This window comes from Dama dama, chromosome 18 (genome assembly GCF_033118175.1).
Source record: "Dama dama isolate Ldn47 chromosome 18, ASM3311817v1, whole genome shotgun sequence".
NCBI classification, from domain to species: domain Eukaryota; kingdom Metazoa; phylum Chordata; class Mammalia; order Artiodactyla; family Cervidae; genus Dama; species Dama dama.
The window spans coordinates 20,801,307-20,814,114 of record NC_083698.1 but is presented as its reverse complement, the minus strand read 5'-3'; positions in this window follow the sequence as shown (position 1 = coordinate 20,814,114).

The following is a 12,808-nucleotide window of genomic DNA, read 5'->3' as shown; positions in this document are numbered from 1 at the left end:
GATATTTCTCCCGGCAATCTTGATTCCAGCTTGCAATTCATCCAGCCCAGCATTTCTCATGATGTACTCTGCATATAAGTTAAATAAGCAGGGTGACAATATACAGCCTTGACATACTCCTTTTTCTGTTTGGAACCAGTCTGTTCCATGTCCAGTTCTAACCGTTGCTTCCTGACCAGCATACAGGTTTTTCAAGAGGCAGGTCAGGTGGTATGGTATTCCCATCTCTTTCAGAATTTTCCACAGTTTATTGTGATCCACACAGTCAAAGGCTTTGGCATAGTCAATAAAGCAGGAATAGATGTTTTTCTGGAACTCTCTTGCTTTTTCAATGATCCAGTTAATATTGGCAATTTGATCTCTGGTTCCTCTGTCTTTTCTAAAACCAGCTTGAACATCTGGAAGTTCACGGTTCATGTATTGCTGAAGACTGTCTTGGAGAATTTTGAGCATTACTTTACTAGCATGTGATATGAGTGCAATATTTCCCATAATTTACTTCATTGCATGTCTCTGGGTTAGAGTTTCTCAACATGAAACCCTTGCATGAGATTTGACGTGTGAATAGGATTAGCTATTCTCCTAGGCAGAAGCAGCCAGACCTTTTATTGACACTGAAGATCCCGCTTTCACCTTGCAGCTCTAAATTGATGTCTTAGACTGCAAACAAAACAAAATAAACAAACAAAAACCATAGGTGGCATGACTTAAACAATAGAAATTTATTTCTCACAGTTTTCAGAATTGGGAAGTCCAGGATCAGAGATGAGGTTTTGGTGAAAGATTTCTTCTATCTTGCAGACAGCAGCCTTTTTAACATGTCCTCACATGGCTGGAGTTGTGGGACAGGAGTACATGGGTATGAGAGGGATAATATGGTTGAGAGTAAGTTCTAATCTCTATTCCTCTTATAGGGGCACTAATTCCATCATGAGGGACCCAGCCTTGTGTCTTCATCTAGTCCTCATTGCCTCCCAAAGGCCCCACCTCCAAATACCATCACATTGGATTGGGTAAGTATTAAAGTATGAATTTGGGTGGGGGGCACACAGTTTAGCCCATAGCCATTGAGATATTTACTGGAAGCATTCAGGAGATTCTTGAGAACTGCATCACCTTCCTGCAGAGTTACCGAGAGCCACCCACTTTGGAACTTTAGATTGACATTGAGAATAGTAATTTCCCCCATCTTAACCCCCAGTCTTCCCAGTGATTTCCTATGCTGAAACCCTTCACAATTGGAATGCAGAAAGTAGCTTTTGTTAAAGGGAGAGAGATAAGACTTTCTGCTTCAACCGACACACAGCATTAAGAGTACTGAACTCTGAATCCTGTCTGGTGTTGTGGGAATGTCTGTGCACTCCTGCATGTCTTGCTGGTAGACCAAGAATGCAAGACCCTGACTGCTCTCTCTCAGGGTTGTCTTTACAGAGAGCAGCTTCAACAGATTAGGTAGAATCTCCTTCCATGATGAGCAGCAGGTTTGCTTACTGCTTACTATGAAAGTAATAGATTTCCTAGTTCAGTGTTTCTTTGCTATAAAACAGTCTACTGAGGGCATAGGTATCTGCAGCCCTCTCCATCACCCCCTGGACTTGGGTGTGGGGCAGAAGGAATTGACATAACCCTGCTGATGCTCATGGTGTTTACTGTGTCATGCATCATTAACAAAGTCCTTAGTCTCTGAACCAGGAGTCTCTTGTCTTCTGCTGGTGTCTGTGAAGCAGAAATAGGCTAAAGTACTAGTTTTAAATGGAATAGAATTAAATTACAAACTTGACACTTGGGATACAGTTGCATCCCAAATACTAACTAGGGGCACACAGCCCATGCCTTTCTTCTTCTGCCAGGTGATGACCTTTTGAAGACAGAAATTTCAGTTTTATTCACATTTATAGCCCCATAGCTCTGTATATTTTGCCATTATATTAGCATTCATAAATAGTTACTAAATTAATTAAAAGATATAACATATTGCTTTTAACTCTTCTCAGCACTTATTAGAATACCTTGGGATCATTGTAGAAGCACAGAATAACCTGGCTTTATCTCTGGAATTCTGATTAGAAGAAACTGATTTTTTTTTTAATTGTGAAAATTAAATATTTATATGTTGTAGATTCCCAAAATTAGTTATGTATTTCCCTACTTCATTTTCCTAAATCATTCATTTTTTACCAGTTTTATTGAGATATAACTGACATATGTGCGTGCTCACTTCAGTCGTGTCTGACTCTCTGAGATCCTATGAACTCTAGTCCATGAGGCTCTTCTGCCCATGGGGATTCTCAAGGCAAGAATACTGGAATGGATTTCCATGACTTCCTTATGTAAATTTAAAGTATACAGCATAATAATTTGACTTACATATATTGTGAAATGATTTCCACAATAAGTTAATGTTCCTCATCTCATATATATTTATATATAAAATGGTTTTTTTCTTGTAATAAGAACTCGAAAATTTACTTTCATAACAGTTTTCAAGCTTATTGCACATTAGTGTTAACTACAGTCATCTTGTTGTGCATTATATGCTTAGTACTTACATCTTTTAGCTGGAAGTTTGTACCTTTTAACTACCTTCACGCAACTTTTCTTCCTCCCCCCACTTCAACCTAGTTCTGGTAACCACAAACTGATTTCTTTTATGATAAGGCTTTAAAATCACTGCAGATGGTGACTGCAGCCATGAAATTAAAAGACACTTATTCCTTGGAAGAAAAGGTATGACCAACCCAGACAGCATATTAAAAAGCAGAAACATTACTTTGTCAACAAAGGTCCGTCTAGTCAAGGCTATGGTTTTTCCAGTAGTCATGTGTGGATGTGAGAGTTGAACTATAAAGAAACTGAATGCTGAAGAATGGATGCTTTTGAACTGTGGTGTTGGAGAAGACTCCTGAGAGTCCCTTGCACTGCAAGGAGATCCAACCAGTCCATCCTAAAGGAGATCAGTCCTAGGTGTTCATTGGAAGGACTGATGTTGAAGCTGAAACTCCAATACTTTGGCCACCTGATGCAAAGAGCTGAGTCATTTGAAAAGACCCTGATGCTGGGAAAGATTGAAGGTGGGAGGAGAAGGGGATGACGAGATGGTTGAATGGCATCACCGACTCAATGGACATGAGTTTGGGTAAACTCTGGGAGTTGGTGATGGACAGGGAGGCCTGGCGTGCTGCAGTCCATGGGGTTACAAAGAGTTAGACATAACTGAGTGACTGAACTGACTGACTGTCATTGTTTTGTTTTGGTCTTTTAAATGCCACATGTGGGTGAGATCATACAAAATTTATCTTCTTTCATCTGATATTTTATTTAACATAGTGCTCTCAAGATCCTTCCATTTTATGGCAAAAGGCAGAATTGTCTTTGTTCTATGTGTGAGTAATATTCCTGTGTGTGTGTATCACATTTTCTTTATCCATTCATACTTCAGTGGACACGTAGGTTGGTTCCATATCTTGGCTGTCATAAATAATGGTGCTATGAACATTGGGGTGCCTGTTTTTCTTCCATATACTGATTATATATATATATATATATATATATATATATATAATATATATATATACACACCCAAGAATGAGATCGCTGGTATCATACCTGAGTTCTATTTTTAATGTTTTGGGTAGCCACCAAACTGTTTACCATAGTGGCTGTAACAACTTGTAACCTCACCAACAGTGCACAGACATTCCGTTTTCTCCACATCCTCACCAGCATTTGTTGTTTGTTTGATGATAGCCATCCTAATAGGTATAACGTGCTATCACATAGTGATTTTGATTTATATCTCTCTACAGTTGGTGAGATCGAACACCTTTTCATGTATCTGTTGACCACCTGTATAAATTTTTCTTTGGAAAAATGTTTATTCATGTCCTTTACCGATGTTTTTAATTGGACTGTCTGCTTTTTTGCTAAAACAAAAAAGTTGTGTAAGTTCTTTGTATATAACCCCTTATACTCTTTTGTCTATTACCCCTTACAAATATTTTTTTCCATTCCATAGAATGTCTTTTCATTATGTGATCACTTCTTCTGCTACGCAGACGCTTTCTTATCCATTTGATGTAGCTGCACTTGTGTATTTTTTATTTTGTTGCTTGTGCTTTAGATGTCATATCCAAAAAAATCTTTGCCAAGATCTATGTCAAAGAGTTTCTTTCGTATCTTTTCTTCTAGAAGTTTTATGGTTTCAGATCTTACATCTGGGTCTTTAATTCATTTTAAGTTAGCTTTGCAGAGTGGTATAAAGTAGAGGTCTAGTTTCATTCTTTTAAAAATGAATATCCAATTTTCCCAGCATCATTTATTGAAGAGACTGTCTTTTCTCCAGTGAGTTTTCTTGGCTCCTTTATTAAACATAAGTTGATTCTACATGCTTCTGTTTATTTCTGTGCTCTCACAAATGGTTCATTTTTTAAATGAATCATAAACAACCTTTGTTCTCTGTATTTTTTTTTAAATCAAAAATTTCAGCTTAACAATGCTCAGAAATTGTTGCAATTTCTTTTTTTTTTTTTTTTTAAATTCCTGTCTGTCCTGGTAAAATCTGTGTGGAGGTGGAGTGAATTTAGGCATTTATAAGATGAATTCAAGTAACTGTTCCTTTTTGCTCTCTTAAAGTAAATGTATCATCACTATCAACTACTATTTGCTGAGAACCTTGTATATTGACTGATACAGATAGCACTTCTTCTCTACTTTTTTTGGCATTACCATCTCTACTGAAATAAAACTACCTTTCACTTTATAGTTAATGCTTTTTACACCAACTATAAAGGTTGCGAGTTTTGAGATTAATATATTTTCCCAGACAGCCCGAAGATATGCTTTGGTTATCCCCAGAAATTTAGCAATTAAATATCCTTGGAAGTTTCTGGTATCTTCTTAAGCCTAATTACAGGTCAGTTTCTGTTTCCATAGCTCAGAGTCATAATTTCATAGCTTTGCCTTAGAGAGCTGGCAGGAGGCCGTGAAAATAAGCCAGTGGGTAAGAATCAAATGAAATGGGCCAAGGTGGTGGGATTTACCAGCCTTTAAAGTAAGAGCAGAGCTCTTTGGTTTTGGAATGGCAGAATGCATTTTGGTTTTAATTTTCTAATTTGCGGTTCTAAATGCCTCAAGATTTAGTCAAGGATTAAGCCTGTGGTTTAACTTCCTTTTTCCTGGGGGTATGAACTGTTTGAGTCAAGCCACCAACCCATATCCCGGCAAATGAAGCATATTTGCATTTCTTGTGTGTGTAAGCCTAGTAAATGTTGATTGCTTCCAGCTCACTGACGCAGCACCCCTTGCTTTCCATTTTGTTACCAAATAATAAAACCTCAAACAGAGGCACCATCTCTGGGCTTAACAGGAAGCATGACTCACACCTCTTAACCACCATAGAAGAGAAACAGCCGAGATGCACTCAGCTGGTTTAAAATGCACATTAGCACTAACTTTGTAACATGCATTAGAAACAGTGGTCTTCCCAGCACAGTCTTTCCTCCTGAGCATGTTTAATGGCCGAAAGACAATTTTACTTCCTTGAGGGAATGTGTGAAATAATATATATGTTCTACTTACCCCAGCAGAAGGACCCCAGCAAGAGGATTTACTAATTATACATTTGCTTCTCTGCCTCTCTGCTTATGTATCAGTATTTTTTGTTGCTGTTGAATGCAAGCAACTCATATTGGCTGAAACTATAAAGGCAATACTTTGAATATTTTGGTTCACATCTGGGTTAGTGGACTTAGGCAATATTTGATGATCAGTATTTCTTTGAACGCACCTGCCAATGCAGGAGACACAGGGGACATGGGTTTGATCCTTGGGTTGGGACGATCCCCTGGAGGAGGGCATGGCCACCCGCTTCAGTGTTCTTGCCTGGAGAATCCCATGGACAGACGAGTCTGGTGGGTTACAGTCCGTGGGGTCACAAAGAGTCGGACACAACTGAAGTAACTTAGCAAGCACTCATTTCTTTTTTGATGACTGTATTTAATTTTTTCACCTTGCTTCTTGTTTGTTTAGTCATGGTAGGAAAATAGCTGTAGAAAGGTTGGAATGTATATCTCTAACTACATCTCTAATAGTATATTGCATCTTTACTCAACTACTGAAAAAAAATACTGGGTAAAGTAGTTCAGTTGTGTCTGACTCTTTGCGACCCCATGGACTGTAGCCTACCAGACTCCTCTGTCCATGGGTTTTCCAAGCAAGAGTACTGGAGTGGGTTGCCATTTCCTTCCCCAGGGGAAAAAATAGGTTTTACTAATTGGGCAAAATTGAATCACATCCCAACCTCTGACCAAACCTGCTTACACCTGCTCCCTGACTACCCTAAAGCTGTGGAAGAACGAAGGTGCTTCATGGACTGTTCACGGCCACTTAGCACTCTCTACTCATCCCCGGAGCTAAGAGAGGGTGTAGGGCCAGCCAAACCTGGTATATACAGGGAGAAAATCCAGGGTCCACTACAGTGTGGAACTAAGTTTTGGCCCGATGTTGAAGACTTAACTTTAGCCAATTATCTTGGTAATTTTTGCCAAGTCTTCTGGTCTGACTCCTCAATTGTATGTTAATTCCTTTTATCCCTTTTATAGAGGATTTTTTTTTTTTTTTTAGAACAAAATTACTCCTGGGCTTTTGGTTGCATTTTTGAGAGTTTTTTTTTTCTTCTTTTTTTTAGAAAATTCAAATCTAGTTCATGCAACCTCATTTCAAAACCAAAAATAATTCAGTCACTTTACATGCCATATGGAATAAATAAATGTTTCAAAACAAATCAAACTTAATTCCCTGTAAAAATCATCAGCGTTGGTAAGTCTGATTAAATATGTGAGGCCAGCAAAGGCCAAGGTTTTTGGCAGGACTTTAAAGGAGAAATGAAAGGAATTAGAAAGCAGGAGACTAAAGTCACTTTGTGAATTAGAAAGTGATGGCAGAATTGTTATTTTTATAACTTCCCAGAATTAAAAAAAAAAAAAAAAAGTGGGCTTGCAGCTGAAAATTGGCTGGTGATCACAGCCTGGCAGACAGCAAGGGCACATGAACTGTGTATCTGGATCATCCATTACATTAGCACACGCTGAAAATAACCAAAACTGGAGGGAAATCATACCACCAGTTCAATTCAAGGAACAAATATTGATTCAGCAAGCTCTCTGTCCCAGGCTTAGCACTGAAGAAATAATAAAGAGGAGAAAGACACTGAGTCTGTCATCAAGGAATTTACTACATGAAAGAAATAAGGCAATCAGCCAACATTAACAAATAATTTTAAAGTGTGAACCCCATTTTAGAAGGAGAGAAGGATTGTGTTTCATGGGTGTCAGTAATGATACCGTGTATAAAGAAACCCACTTATGCCAGGTAGTGTGGATTTTGCATTCTATGTAAAAAAGAAAAAAAGCAAGCCATAAGTTAAGCTTTATAATTTTAATTTACTGATAAAATAATGGACAAACACAACAGCTTACATACCTTGATCAAAGTCATTCTGCTCCCAAGTGGCAGAGCCAACACGTGAACTGAGATTTTCTATGCCTCTAAAGCAAATCCCTTCCCCCACATCATGTGGCCTTCCTAGGAACCTTCCCCAGCTTAGCAATCTGAGCATATGAGTCAAACATCAATGTCAGACAGAAGTGAAGGGAAACTAAATTCCTTGCCTCCAAGGAGATGTATATTGTACGATCAATCTCTGACCAGATTTTAGCAATCTGAGAAAAAGAGATCTGTGAGATATACACATATCATGGCACAAAACAAAATATAAAAGAATGTAAAAAGTAATGTACATACATAAATATTTTATATATAATACATAAAATATAATATACATACATGTTAAATATATGCAAATATTTACTCTTTTTAGATTTTTCTTGTATGCTTTTCTTCTCCTGTACCACTCAAGGGGGAAAGAAATTGACCCATCCCTACATCAAGTTAGAGAAGGAGACCATTCAATATTTATTCCACAGGTAATTATTGACAGCCAGGTTTGTGTGAACTACCAGGGAGATGAAATTCACTGATTTTTTTTTTTTTTTAACTCTCAAGGAATTCATCATCAAGTAGGAAAACCAAATTCATAATCAATTACAATACAAGATAGTGCCAAAAAAACAGACCGACGTATAGAGTGAAATGGAAATTCCCAATAAAAGAGAGAAGTGGGAAGTAAGGGAAAAGAGGAATGGGAAGGTTCACAGTGGTTAAGTTGAGGATTGAAGAATTTAAAAACTTCCTAAGCTGGTAAGAGGAGGTAGAAGAGAATTTTAGGCAGGAAACGTTCCTTTTGCTCTATACAGTCAGCAAAAACAAGAACAGGAGCTGACTGTGGCTCAGATCATGAACTCTTTGTTGCCAAATTCAGACTTAAATTGAAAAAGTAGGGAAAACCATTAGACCATTCATGTATGACCTAAATCAAATACCTTATGATTATTCAGTGGAAGTGGGAAATAGATTCAAGGCAATCGATCTGATAGACAGAATGCCTGAAGAAATATGGATGGAGGTTCATGACATTGTACAGGAGGCAGGGATCAAGACCATCCCCAAGAAAACGAAATGCAAAAAAGCAAAATGGCTGTCTGAGGAGGCTTTAAGAATAGCCGTGAATAGAAGAGAAGAAAGAGGCAAAGGAGAAAAGGAAAGATATAACCATTTGAATGCAGAGTTCCAGAGAATAGCAAGGAGAGATAAGAAAACTTTACTCAGTTATCAATGCAAAGAAACAGAGGAAAACAATAGAATGGGAAAGTCTAGAGATCTCTTCAAGAAAATTAGAGATACCAAGGGAACATTTCATGCAAAGATGGGCTCAATAAAGGATAGAAACAGAATGGATCTAATAGAAACAGAAGATATTAGGAAGAACTGTACAAAAAAGATCTTCACGACCCACATAATCATGATGGTGTGGTCCCAACCTAGAGCCAGACATCCTGGAATGCGAAGTCAAGAGAGCCTTAGGAAGTATCACTATGAACGAATCTAGTGGAGGTGATAGAATTCCAGCTGAGCTATTTCAAACCCTAAAAGATGATGCTGTGAAAGTGCTGCACTCAATATGCCAGGAAATTTGGAAAACTCAGCAGTGGGCACAGGACTGGAAAGGTCAGTTTTCATTCCAATCCCAAAGAAAGGCAATGCCAAAGAATGCTCAAACTACTGCACAATTGCACTCATCTCATAACGCTAGTAAAGTAATGCTCAAAATTCTCTAAGCCAGACTTCAACAATACATGAACCGTGAAATTCCAGATGTCAAGCTGGTTTTAGAAAAGGCGTGGGAACTAGAGAAAAATATCCACTTCTGCTTTATTGACTATGCCAAAGCCTTTGATAGTGTGGATCACAACAAACTCTGGAAAATTCTGAAAGAGATGGGAATACCAGACCACCTGACCTGCCTCTTGAGAAATCTGTATGCAGGTCAGGAAGCAACAGTTAGAATTGGACATAGAACAACAGACTTGTTCCAAATAGGGAAAGGAGTACATCAAGGCTGTATATTGTCACCCTGCTTATTTAACTTATATTCAGAGTACGTCATGAGAAAGGCTGGCTTGGATGAAGCACAAGCTGGAATCAAGTTTGCCAGGAGAAATATCAATAACCTCAGATATGCAGATGACACCACCCTTAAGACAGAAAGCAAAGAAGAACTAAAGAGCCTCGTGATGAAAGTGAAAGGGGAGAGTGAAAAAGTTGGCTTAAAGCTCAACATTTAGAAAACTAAGATCATGGCGTCTGGTCCCATCACTTCATGGCAAACAGATGGGAAAATATGACAGACCTAATTTCTGGGGGCTCCAAAATCACTGCAGATGGTGACTGCAGCCATGAATTTAAAAGACGCTTACTCTTTGGAAGAAAAGTTATGACCAACCTAGACGGCATGTTAAAAAGCAGAGACATTACTTTTTCAACAAAGGTCTGTCTAGTCAAGTCTGTGGTTTTTCCAGTAGTCATGTATGGATGTGAGAGTTGGACTATAAAGAAAACTGAGTGCTGAAGAATTGATGCTTTTGAACTGTGGTGTTGGAGAAGACTCTTGAGATTCCCTTGGACTGCACGGAGATCCAACCAGTCCATCCTGAAGGAGATCAGTCTTCCTGAATATTCATTGGAAGGACTGAAGCTGAAGCTGAAACTCCAATACTTTGGCCACATGATGCAAAGAACTGCTTCATTGGAAAAGACTCTGATGCTGGGAAAGATTTAAGGAGGGAGGAGAAGGGGACAACAGAGGATGAGATAGTTGGATGGCATCACCGACTCAATGGACATGAATTTAAATAAACTCCGGGAGTTGGCAATGGATAGGGAGGCCTGGCATGTTACAGTCCACGGGGCCGCAAAGAGTCAGACATGACTGAGTGACTGAATTGAACTGAACATGGTTATAGAAAAAGCATGTCACCTTGATGAATTTAAGCAATCTCTAGGTAGAAGTGAAATTTAGTCTGGTCTTTTCTTCTGTGTGTCAATGATCTCCAAAGTTTTGGTCGCAAAACTCATCAGTATATATTGTTTTGAATATGAAAGTATTAGTCCCTCAGTTGTGTCTTATTCTTTGTCATCCCATGAACTGTAGCCCGCCAGGCTCCTCTGTCCGTTGGAATTTCCAGGCAAGAATTCTGGAGTGGGTAGCCAGCCATTCCTTCCTCCAGCGGGTCTTCCTGATCCAGAGATTGAACCTAAGTCTCCTGCATTGCAAGGGGATTCTTTACTGTCTGAGCCACTAGAGAAGCGCCATGGACAGCGGAGCCTGGCAGGCTAGAGTCCAAAGGGTCACAAAGAATCTGACATGACTGAGCAACTAAGCTTTCACCAAAGCATTATCTGTATTTACAGACTGGGACAACAGTAGTAACCACACATGTGGCTCTGTGTGTGTGTGTGTGTGTGTTTGTGTGTGTGTGTGAGACCCTTTGGACTGTAGGGCTCTTCTGTCCCTGGGATTTTCCTGACAAGAATACTGGAGTGGGTTGCCATTTCCTTCTCCAGGGGATCTTCCTGACCCGGGGATGGAAACTGCGTCTCCTGTGTCTCCTGCATTGCAGGTGGATTCTTAACCCACTGAGCCATCAAGGAATTAGAAAATCAGTGACAGCAACAATAATAGTTATAGCAATAAGTGCTACCATTTATTGGTCAAGGAACTTTTCAAACTATTTTAAGTCATTTTGATGAATTAATTTGTATACCCTTTGCAGCAACCCTATACAGTAGGCACTAGTAAGCCTTTCTCTTTATTAATGATGAAATCCAGGTATGAATAGGTTTTAACTTTTTCTACCCTCCACTTCATGGATCATTTTGCAGTAAATATTAAGAGAGCAGATGTGGTTGTGATATACAAGCTTTGATTGAATATCCCAGAGAATATTAGAAGTGCTTGAAAAAGTGTGTGTGTCTGTGTGTGTGCGCAAGGTTGGTAGGAGTCAATGTTAAATGTCATTGAATGTTCCTCCCTGCTTTTCATTCTCCACAAAATAGTTTTTGCCATCCCGTGATTAAACAACAACTTTTCTGAACCATTATTTTCTCTTTTCTAGACTTCACTTCTATCTACTCTGATTGGGCAACTCTGTATTGTTTTTTTCGGGTATTTTTCAAAATAACATTTTTTTTTTTCCAAATTATAAATTTGTCATCTTTCCAATGTAGAAACGTTGGGAAAAAAGAAAACTTTGTGGATAAAATCATGGATGCATATTCCACTAACCAAAGAAAACACTGTTCACATGTTTGTATATATCCCTTACCAGTTTCAAGATATCCATCATGGGTTCTTGATGAGCTTAATCCTTCAATGAAGGCCTCCTTCCACCTCCACACCCCTTCTATGTCAGCGCATTTTTCCATTATACACGGTAATTTAGTTTACTCTTTGTCAGCTTTAAATACGGTAATTAAGCCAGATTTCATTTAAGACTGCTTACTTACTGATCTCTAGATAAGAAGAAATTTCTAGCCCTTTGCAAGAAAATTTCTCATCCTTTCCTTTGAAAGCCAACATATTTATGAGAGTGCTTTACAATAAATCCCCTTCTTTTATATCTTCCATATTAAACCTACATTGTTTTGAAGTCTTTGAAAGTTATAAAAACAATGATTATTTCACCCATTCCACTGTACAGAGATGCCTGCCCACAAGAAAGGGAAACCAGTTATGTAAACACTTAACTGGAGTAAAATGCACTAATATTCTTATAAAAGTGTGTAAGGGCCTCAGCACTGGGATTAGCATTAGAGATGGAAAGACCACCAAGAGAGTATTCAAAGGTCAGTAGATGTGAAATACATCTTCTGATATGTTTGCAAATGTCAGGACTGCAAGCAGTCCAGTGCTGGGGCCTCTGGGCTGGGGCTATCTGGAAGTAGAACCAGACCAGAGGAAGGCAGGGAGGAATACTAGAGACCAAACCCGATTATGGGGAGTCCTGAATGGCACATCAGGAGTGTAGGATTTTAAATGTAGGCACCAGCCGGCAACTCTGGATTGAAATGCTAGTCTATCAGCTTCCTTAACTGCAGTTTCTTTATCTGGAATCATAATTATAGGTAACATTTGTAGTTTGGAATAACACAACTAATACTACAGTCAGATTCAAATCTTAGCATTCTAACTCCAGAGATCGTGTACCTGGAAAGTCCACCATAGTAAATGTCTAATGAGGGCAGAGAGTGAGTGTAAAACTAGGGTATGAGCTGTGGAGACAGGGCTTCCCTGGTAGCTCAGTTGGTAAAGAATCTGCCTGTAACACACGAGACCCTGGTTCGATTCCTGGGT